The sequence below is a fragment of the Lactuca virosa genome, chromosome 7 (genome assembly GCF_052849685.1).
Source record: "Lactuca virosa cultivar CGN04683 chromosome 7, Lactuca_virosa_CGN04683_v6, whole genome shotgun sequence".
Classification (NCBI taxonomy): Eukaryota; Viridiplantae; Streptophyta; class Magnoliopsida; order Asterales; family Asteraceae; genus Lactuca; species Lactuca virosa.
Genome location: NC_136432.1, coordinates 56,077,348 through 56,088,609, shown reverse-complemented (window position 1 = coordinate 56,088,609; position 11,262 = coordinate 56,077,348).

Genomic DNA, 11,262 nt, shown 5'->3' with positions numbered 1-11,262 from the left:
AGTGGTGGTGACATCTTCGACAAGACACCTCAAGAGATAAGATTACTTTTTGGAACCATTTCTCAAAATCAAAGGAACTTTGGGACTCGAAATGAAATGAAGAGAAATTCTCCACAAGTGGTTGGTGAAGTAAGCAACACTCAACACTTGGAATCAAATCTCTTGGATTTGACTAATGTGCTAAGTCAAATGGTGGCGGGAAGTGGTCAACAATTGATGGTATGCGGTATTTGTGCAATGACGGGGCATTATACGGATAAGTGTCCCACTCTTGGAAGTAAACCGGAGGATGTGAATGCAATGGGAGGATATCAAAGTCAACCAAGACCCATGGGATTTCAAAACAACTTCAACCCAAATTGGCGGAATAACCCAAACAACCCATACCCACCAAAGCAAAATCCTCCAAATGTTATGATGAGACCCTAATTTTCCCAACATCCACAATATTGTGACATCCCCATTTTCACGGCCAGAAAAGACCGATTATGTTTACGCTTTATAAAAATCAGAGTACCTCTTTTAATAAAAATGTTGCGGAATTTGTTCCCAGAAAAACATGATAAATACGTTATGAAAGCATTTCCGAAGAAATGTATTTTTATTAATTTTCAAGACCTTGGGATGTCATCGTCAATACAAAAACATACGCATAAACAGAACTTACATTCATTTACACTAGTGATCTACATCTCTTTTAAATCTCTCAGTGTAAAGTAGCTTCATATCGACACATGTGATACAAATAAGCTTGAGTGGGTCAGGTTGGGAAACCTAGTGAGTACATAGGGTTTTCAACCCACAATAATATAATCATTATGTTTAATCATCAAACAATCAATCAACCTAATTACCCATCCCCATTATCTTATTTACTAAGAAGGATCTACCCTAAGAATCAGCTATTCCTCGTTCATTCATTCCTAAGGATTATCCTAAGGAATAGGCACGGAATCCATCGTTGCTAATGACACATCTGTCAAGCACAGCTGCTAATATTATCACTTAGGCGCGGCTACCAAAATTGTGACATTCTTTATGGGGCGCATCTGCCGGTATAGTCCTTTAGGCGCATCTGTCGGGGTTATGAGGTTCTCTATTAGGCGCTTCTGCCGGTAGAGTCCTTTAGGTGCATCTGCCAGGGTTATCTCGTTTATTGACAGTATCATTTTCGAGAGTCCACTCGCAATACATGTCAATGGGTTTTTAGAGTACACCGGTGAACACATCGTTCACAACACCTACAGGTTGCGAGCCTACTAGTGTTCCACTGGACTGTCTAGAATAGTCCGTGGTTGTCATCCATACTCTGCTAGATGACGTGGCCAACATTTGGGTAAAAGGCTTCTCACATCGTCCACCTCACACCCTCACCTCATGGTCTATTTCACCTCTCACCTCATCATCCGACTCATATTTCATCTACCCATGTTTTACCCAACATATTTTGTAGATATAAAATATATATACAGTTTAAATCATTTAAAACATGTATAAAATTGTTCATCCAGCATAGATAACAAGTATACAGATAATATTCAGACATAGCACATAATTTATATTAAATATTTCGTATCTATGTGTAAGATGAAAGTAACTATGCACTCACTTGTTAAGGTGGTGACTCGGAACTCGGACATCACTTTGTTATCTCAAAACAATTTTCCCTTGACAAAACCTAGTATCAATACCACTAGGGTTTAGTCTAACGTTAATCGCGACTAATTAATAGTCTAGCTATTATTATTATTATATATGCGTTAAACAACACTCTATATAACTCATAATAATAGCCCCAATAATTATTTTAAGGACCTAATAACATTACTATAATTATTTAAAAGCTATATCAAAATTTTCATAGGCGTAGCTCACTTACAACGAATTTTAAGGAAAACCGGGCTTCGCTTGGAGCAGCGTTTCCAAACCGAAAGACCCTTTTTCTTGGGACTCCGGGAGCCTCGGGGCTTCCTTTGGGTGCTAGGGGAGTTCCCTAGGGTTTAGGAGGGTTGGAATGGGTTAGAGAGAGAAAGAAGTTAGAGAGAGAAGTGAGAAAGGTGTGAAAATTCCGGAACTCTCGCCCCCCTTTTATAGCCTGCGAGGCGTCGGACTACGCTGGGCGTAATCCTTGGCTACGCTGGGCGTAGATCGGATAAGGGCTCCAGCTCGCGTACAATTGGCTCGCACTCGGACTCGGAAGGGATAAGGTCGGAAGAAGCGGGGCGTACTCATCCTCGGACGCGGGGCGTAATGCGAGGCGACGTGTCCTTCATCCGAAGCGAGACCGTGGGGAGCAAGGGAAGGCTGAGATTTGGCCACGTCATCGTATCTTGCATCAGATTTCGCAAATTGCACACTCGACTTTAAAAATTCGTAACTTTCACATACAATCTCCGTTTGCGACGTTCTTTATATCCACGCGTAGGTGGGAACGTACTCTACAACTTTCGTTTAGACTCCGTCGGCTAATTTTAACTCTATTTTAAAAGTTATATTTTTAACAGGCCGGGACAGGGTTGGTCCGTTAAAAATTCATAACTTCTTCATCCAATGTCCGTTTTCATCTGTCTTTTTATCGTTACGCTACTATTAACGAGATCTTCGATTCTCGTTTAGGTTGTTTCGGCTAAAAACCTCTCGATCTTATATTCGAATTCCAGGCTGTACACTGCTAAGCCGAAACTTCGAAAAATCATAACTTCCTCATACGAAGTCAGATTTGGGCGTTCTTTTTATGAACGCTCTCGGTTTAACGAACACTACGACTTTAGTTTAGATTGCTAAGGCTAAAAATCGCTTTATCGTAAATTCACTATTTACGCTTCCCGGTGTCGTGCCGGTTCCGTCGCGAAACTTCGACGGGTCATAACTTCTTCGTTATAACTCGGATTTCGGCGTTCTTTATATGTACGGAACCCTTGAGAAATATTATACAACTTGGTTAAGATTATTTATTCTAAATAATCTTTTGTCGAAAAGTCATTTTCGACCCCTATTATCTCTAAATTGACTAGCCCGGATCTACGGGCGTTACAAATATCCTTCCCAAAAACCTCCATATCCACAAACTTCTTATAACCTTTCCAATTACCAACAACCTCCACAACAAGGCCAATCAAGTGGTAAAAATCAAACGAGTCTTCAAGAACTCGTTACTTCTCTTGCTCAAAGCCAAACCCAATTTCAACAAGAGACCAAGAACACCTTCTCCAACATTCAAGCACAAATTGGAGACTTGGTCACCGCTCTCAATAATATAGAACAAAGGGGTAAACTTCCATCTCAAACCGAGAAGAATCCAAATGTGAGTGCAATAACCTTAAAAAGTGGGAAAACACTTGGAGAAAGCAACCCCAAAAGATTTTCAAGAGAAGAAGATGATGAGGTTATTGTTGTTGAACCTTCAAGATTGGTCGTTCCTCCAAAGGAACCAGTTTTGACAAATATTGAGCAACCCGAATCTTCCAACAAGCCTATAAACCCATTGGTCATGCCACCACCATTCCCTTCCCGGTTAGCCGCTTCGAAGAAAAAAGAGGAAGAAAATGAATTCTTTGAAATTTTCCGCAAGGTCCAAATCAACATTCCACTATTGAATGCTATTAAGCAAATTCCAAGTTATGCAAAATTTCTCAAAGATTTGTGCACCAAGAAGAGGAAATTCAAGGCAAATGAAAAAGATTCAAGTAAATGCAAACGTGTCTGCGGTTATCCAAAAGAAGTTACCTCCCAAATGCAAGGATCCAAGAATATTTGCTATCCCTTGTACCATTGGTGATTTGCATGTCGAAAGTGCCATGTTAGATCTTGGAGCCTCGATCAATGTGATGCCATACTCGGTTTTTCAATCTCTCAATGTTGGACCATTGGAAGAAACCGGAGTAATCATTCAATTAGCGGACAAGTCAAGTGTGTCTCCAAGAGGATTGTTGGAGGATGTGTTAGTACAAGTTAATCAACTTGTTTTTCCCGCAGATTTTTATGTCATTGATCTTGAAGAAAAGACTCCTTCCAAATCATCTATGATCCTCCTTGGAAGACCTTTCATGAATACCGCTCACACGATCATTGATGTCCATAAAGGGAAAATTACTATGGAGTTTGATGGAGAGATCATTCACTTCAACATCTTTGAAGCAATGAGGTACCCTAACAACGTTTCTCCATTGTACCGGGTTGATGTGATTGAGCCAATAAACGGTATAAGCCCTAATGTATGCACACACAAGATTCTCATGGAAGATGATTGCAAGCCTAAGAGAGAGGCTCAAAGAAGATTGAATCCTCCATTGATGGAAGTGGTCAAGAAGAAGATAATTAAAAGGTTCAAAAGGTGCAAAGAGAAGAAAAAGGCATTTCACGACAAGCACATAACCCAAAAACACTTTATTCCAGGTCAAAAAGTTCTTCTTTATCATTCGTGTTTAAAGCTATTCCCGGGAAAATTGCGATCTCGATGGCGCAGACCTTTCATTGTTATAAAAGTGTTTGATCATGGTACGGTTGAAATTAGGAGTTTGGATACGAATCAAATATTCAAAGTGAATGGGCACCACTTGAAACCAATTTATGAAGGCTTTGACATGGGAAAATTCGACAACGTAACATTGGAAACTCCGATTTATGAGGATTGAAGGAAGTAGGACCATGTCTTAGCAAAGACGTTAAATAAATGCATTGTGAATAAATAATCTCCGCTTAAAGTTTTGATGTTTCTAGACTTGAAGTTGGTTAAAAATAAGCATCTTGAGGTTTAGCAATGATCTTGGTAAAGTATGCAAAAAAGTGTCAAAAATCTGCAACTTGTACGGGTGCCCGCGCAAACGTTGCGCGACCCAACCCTACCCGCGTAAAATCCGTGCTCAAATTACCCCCACACGAGTTACATTCTGATGTATGCTCGCGGATGCTCCCCACCCGTGCAAAGTTTGCGAGGGTACCCGCGCAAAGCTTGCGTGGGTACCCGCGCAAAGCTTGCGACACTGCCCCCCACCCGCGCAAAGTTTGCGAGGGTACCCGCGCAAATATGTCACTTCATAAGAAAATTTCGAGCCATTTCATATGCTTCCTATGCGCGACCAAGCTTTCATCCATGTGTATTTAGGCATCCAATAACTCCACCCACACATCATTGTGCGACCCATGTGTTGCTTCCATACCGTCCTAGCGGGTCTTCTCCACCTTGATCCCGGTACGATCCTTCCTTACTCTCATCCTAAGCATTGAGGACAATGCTTAATTTTAAGCTTGGGGTGATGTATTCTTTATCTTTTATTTTTGATTGAATTTAGGTTGTTTATAGTTGCATTTAGAGTAAGTCATTTAGGTCATTCATAAAATTTGCATAAAAAAAAAATTCAAAAATATTGCATATTTTGTTTTTGTTTTTGTTTTTTTTTGTTTTTGTTTTTTTTTTCCAATTTTCATACTTTTTAGATGCATTGTAGTTTAAGTTTCATGCATTTTTTGTTCTCTCTTGTCTTCTCACCCCTACAGGTACCATAACGCCGAGTCATAAGTATTGAATCATAGATTGGTCCCGGGTCTCGATATGGAATTCCTTGTATTTGAGAAATGGGACACGTTTTGAGCCTCACAGACCACTTTGAGACCGCTTGTGTGGGGGTCAGATGCAGGTAGCTTGATTGGGTCTAGGTGCGGAGGGATGTGGTTGGTCAAACCGATGTGTGCGGGCAAAGATTAGCTCGGTAAGGTATTTTGAAGACATTGAAGACTCGCATCTTGGTTTTGGGGGGAGTACCCCTTTGTACTCCCGAGTCTCGTCCGAGCCTTACTTAGTTAGATTCTCACCACCTTTTTAAGATAGGTCATCATTTTTCTAGGGGTCTAGAGTAGATAGTCAGATAGATTTTGTTTATCACCCTTGAATTGAGGTGCTTGATGAACTTTGAAGTGGGTCCCCCAATTCACATCTTTTGGGACCAAGTTTTTTCGGTAACACCCATTTTTAAGTCATTCCCCACCCTTTTTAGTAGATCTTGGCACATTGTCAATGATCATTAGGTGTTCATGTTAGCCTCCATCCTATGTTACATGATGAAATTCCTTAAACCTTCCAAGAAGAAAAACACAAAAAAAAATGAAGAAATCGAAAAAGTGAAGACAATAAGAGACAATGAAGAAGATTAAAGAAAAGCAACAAAAACAAAGAAGAAAAATGAAGAAAAACAGCAACACAAAAAGAAGAACAAGAATCCAAGTTCAAGACGTCCTTTCTTAAAAAAAAAAATCGAGCTACAAAGAAGACTGAAGACCAAATAACAGAAGTTCAAGATTGAAGTTTTAAGTTGTTAGGTTTAGGGTTAGGTTAAGTAGAATTTTTATTATTTTATTTTATTTTTGATTTTTGGTGAGAAAAGGTTGTGACGATGAGACGGTAGAATGTAAAGGACAGTACAAGGGAGAAGCCTCTGAAACCGGATGTTTGCCCGGAGGCCGTGCTGCAAAACCCTATTTCGTATTAAACACTTTAGCCAAACAAATGTAGGAATCATCGTGTGTGAAGAGACTCCTTTCCTTCATGCATTATGGTATGCATTGGTGATTTAAAGTGCCCCCACTGGGCGCATCTCTGTTTCATTTGTCTTGCACACCGCGACTACATCCAGCCGTGATCCATTCGCCCATCAAGTGATTAAGAATGTGGTTTATGGCTCTAAAGCGGGGAACATTTTGAAGATGCGTAGGGTCCATGAAGGACTAATTCTGACCATGTTGACTGATGTTGACCAAGTTCTATGGTATCTTTCTTTTTTCCTTTTTAGTTTAGCTCATCCCGAGCTCATTTTAGTCTTGTTCTAACTTGAGGACAAGTTATGTTTAAGCTTGGGGTGATTTGATACCTTATTTTATTTCCTTATTTTTATTAGTTTATTTTAGATTTTTAGCTCTTTTTATTAGTATTGCATTGTATATTCTTTATTTTCTTTATCATGGATCGTATCGGGGACTTTTTATTTTGCATGAGGAATTTTGCAGGGTTTTGGAGCTCATTGCGGTTGTGGTTTGACTGGAGTTGGGCTTAGTGGGCTTTTCGATGCATTATTGGGCTTGACGGATCCACCAAATGAGATTTGGGCTTAAAAAGATAAAGGCTTGGATGAAGTGGGCTTGTGAAGATGGATCATGGATAATTAATTTGGGCTTGGAGCATCCATTTTTGAAGCTAAAAGATGATTGGCTAGTTTGAATCATGTGGGATATGGAGGGGACCCAAGAGAATCTGAGGATCGATACCCCTTTTTACCATTATATTACGTTTTATTTGCAAACAAATGGTGTAATTTGCTTGGTGGACTTGACATCCCACCAAGTTTTAACACTTTAAGTAAGTTCTATCTCAATAAAAACAGTTTGAGGAATGATTAGTGTTGTATTAATCATATTAACCTATTTTGTTATGATATTAATGGTATTTACGAACTTTGTTATGATATTAGTCGTATTTAAATTTTTAATATTCAACTAATTAGCAATTTAGGGTCCCTGATTAATCTCTACCTAGTCGATTAATCCTTAAACCTTAGCCCACCGACTAGCTAACGTCAAACGTTTTTTACAACTTTGTGTATAAGGAAGCTATACCTCGAGTTGTAATTATGCGATATTTTGATAGTTATTGGAGTTTCTAAAGCAAGAGTAGTTATGAGTTTTCAAGAGCTGGAATTCCATACATATGCAATATTTCAAGATGAGTAACATCGTTTCTTCTTTGATGAATTGGTATCAATCTGGTAGTAGTAGAATTGTGTGAATAACACTATTATTTTTATTATTTGTTGAATTATATGATATGATTGAGTTATTGAAACCATTAATAGTTTTTTGTTGAACAAATAGGATAAGTTTGTATAGTTAAAACTATGGTTAATCCTTGTTGTGTCGTACCTTGAGTTTGTACAGCTTAGAGTACTAGCAGGTTATTGTTGTATGGTACAATAAGTTGGTATAAATGAAGTTTATAACAAACTATTGTTGCAAGGAGAAGTGGGGTAGAACACTTGTTAAATCATAATTGTTTATTACTATATAGTTTAATGAGTAGTTAATATTAGTTATTATCATGAAGAGTTGTGAACAATTATAATTGAATATGATGATGCCACTGATAACAACAAAATATAACTGATGCAATTGAGTATAATTGATGTCGATGACAATGACAATTATATATAGTTGATTATAACTGATATCATTAATAATAAATGTTTATAGTAGAGAGCTAAGATTGAGTATAGCTGAATACTTAATAGCTGTATATAATGTTATAGACTTATAGTAAAGAGATGAGCTTGAGAATAATGAACAATTATAACAAAATATAACTGTCACAGTTGTTTATAGCAGAGAGCCTAGATTACATATGTACATACGATCCGTTGGGCCGGACTGGACCCGAAAAAAACTGAGACCGGACCCAGACCGAACCAGATATTCTTATTGGTGGGCCGGTTTTTGGGTTTTGTTTTTTACAATAACCGGGTTTCGGGGTTGGACTGGACCCGAAATAAGGTTGTTAACCCGGACCAAAAAACCAAAGCTTATTACATTTTTTGAGCGACGTTGGACGTACAATACATTCAGCGAGTTTACACAAAAAACAAAACCTATCGAAAAAGGTTTTATTCTCTCGCATGAAAATTTTTCAATAATTCCAAGTATTTATGGTCCCATCTACTCAATTTCCTCTTACAATTTATTTCATCTTTTCCTATGTATTGTTTTTATATATATTTTTAACCAAAAAAAAAACACGTGATTCTTTGTAATGCATCTAACTTATATTATAATAATAACACCTAATGCTATGAGTCTATGATCAAGGTTCCCGACCACAAGGAATTGATCGACGTTTATCATTGAGCCAAATTAACAAATCGTTGTAATTTTTATTTATGTTATTCCCAATTTGTTAGATTTTTTACAAGATATGTATGGAATAATGTTAAAGAAGATTACCATGAGAAAGAAAGGGGAACATGGGAATGGGACAAAAGATACCCTGGTGAGGAGGTCACACATGAACTAATGTTAAACGAGTCACTTTAAAAAAAACCCGATAAAAGGCTCTAGTTCAGCAATATTAAATATATAGTATATTCGGTCCAATACCGTAAACAACAATGCCAAAGTCTAATTTGGTCCAAAACCAGAAAGCCGCTGGAATCGGACCGGACCGAAATCGGACCCGATATACCCTAAACCTGTCCAGTTTTCGGGTATGGTAATTCACGATTTCTGGTCTTCGGGCCGGTTCAGGGTCCGGCCCATTGCTCATCCCTAGCTGAGTTTGAGTATAACCGACCATTTATAGCTGAATATAACAGTCATAGCTGTTTATAGTGAATAATTGAGACTGAAAATAGTTGAACAATTATAGCTGAATATAACTATTATGTTTATGACAAATAGATGAGATTATGTATAGCTGAATATGACATGTCTATTTATTGCATATTTTTACTATATGTTATTATTGTTGTGTAATGTGGTTAATTCGTATAACTTTATGTTACATATTAGGAGAGAGAGAGAGAGAGAGAGAGAGAGAGAGAGAGAGAGAGAGAGAGAGAGAGAGAGAGAGAGAGAGAGAGAGAGACTAATAATCTATAGTTATTTATTGTTAACAAAATAAACCACATAACGTGTAATTTGTGGTAATACCTAATAAGTATGGTGAGTCATATAACGAGAATCATGTGACAATATTTGATGAGTACGGTGTGTCACATAACGAGTATATTGTGAAAGTATTTAACGAGTATGATGAGCCACATAATGAGTACCTTTTGACAATATCTTTCACTGTTAGTTGATAGTAGTTGTAAATCCATTATTGAGAAATGTTAGTTTTGAGGAGTTGTAAACCTACGTGGTAATACTGAATATTAGTATATACCGAGTCATTTGAAATGCATTCGAAGATTTTAATTGAGTCACGTTGAATTATTCATAAAATCAATGTTGTGATTATTATGTGTATTGTTGTTATGGTTACTCACTGAGCTTTTGTAGCTTACCATTTCATTTGCTGTTAACCAAAATGAGCATAAAGCTTTTAGCTGAAAGATGGTAATGATCGGCTTAGATCATTGTATTATTCTATTATATGATCTCTCTCTCTCTCTCTCTCTATATATATATATATATATATATATATATATATATATATATATATAACTTCTTGTATTTAACTTATTAACATAATCGTACACCGAGTCATTTTATAAAGACAAAACTGTAAAAATGGTCTCCGTGGTATGTATTTTTTTTTTTTTGAGATTTAGTTTAAAACTCGACTTTTTTTTTTTAGTTTAGTGGTCCCTTTGAGTTAGTTTCATTGTGATTTTGGTCCCTCGATAAACTTAAATGACTGTAATACCCTTGATGTATTTATTTTTCATTTTTCTTTCATTTTTTTCTTAATTTAATATTTATTTATCTATTTTAAAATTTTTTTAAAAAAAGAAAGGACCCTCTCTCTCTCTCTCTCTCTCTCTCTCTCTCTCTCTCTCTCTCTCTCAACACCATCATCAGTTTGTGTTCTTCACCTTCTTCCCCCTTTCACCAAAAATTGTATCCACCATCATAATCAAATAATCTGTTTATGTAGATTTTCCGCCATAGATGAACTTTATGTCCGGTTTAACACATCTTTCTTACACATACACAAACACCACACCAACGTATCATTTATAAAATTAAAAAGTGTTCTTGAGAGAAAGAAAAAAATCCAGATCTAATGAACACACACACTTACATATCCACCCAAGAACACCTTGACACAAACATTCACATACACATGTTTGGCTTTTCAGATTTGAATTCACATAGATAGACAGACATACACACCCAGTTTAAATAACCCTAATCCTAGTGCATATCTGGAAAACTCCTCCGAGTTTAAAACCCTCGAACCAGGTGGGGTTTGCAGATGGACCACCTCCTACACGAATTCGTTAATTACGACCCCACTGAACTTGCTTCGTCCCTAATTTAATCGAATCCATCGCCGCCAGAATTACAGTTTGCAGATCAGAGTTAACAGGCAGCTTCAAATCCATTGTGTGCGACTCGAAGGTGTAACGCCTGCAGATTCGAGCTAGTCAATTTAGAAATGATAAGCGTTAAAAACGACTTTTTAATAGAAGATTATTTAGCATAAATAATCTTAACCAAAGTTATAGTATATGTCACAAGGATTTCATACAAATAAAGAACGTTGAAATCTGAATAATAACG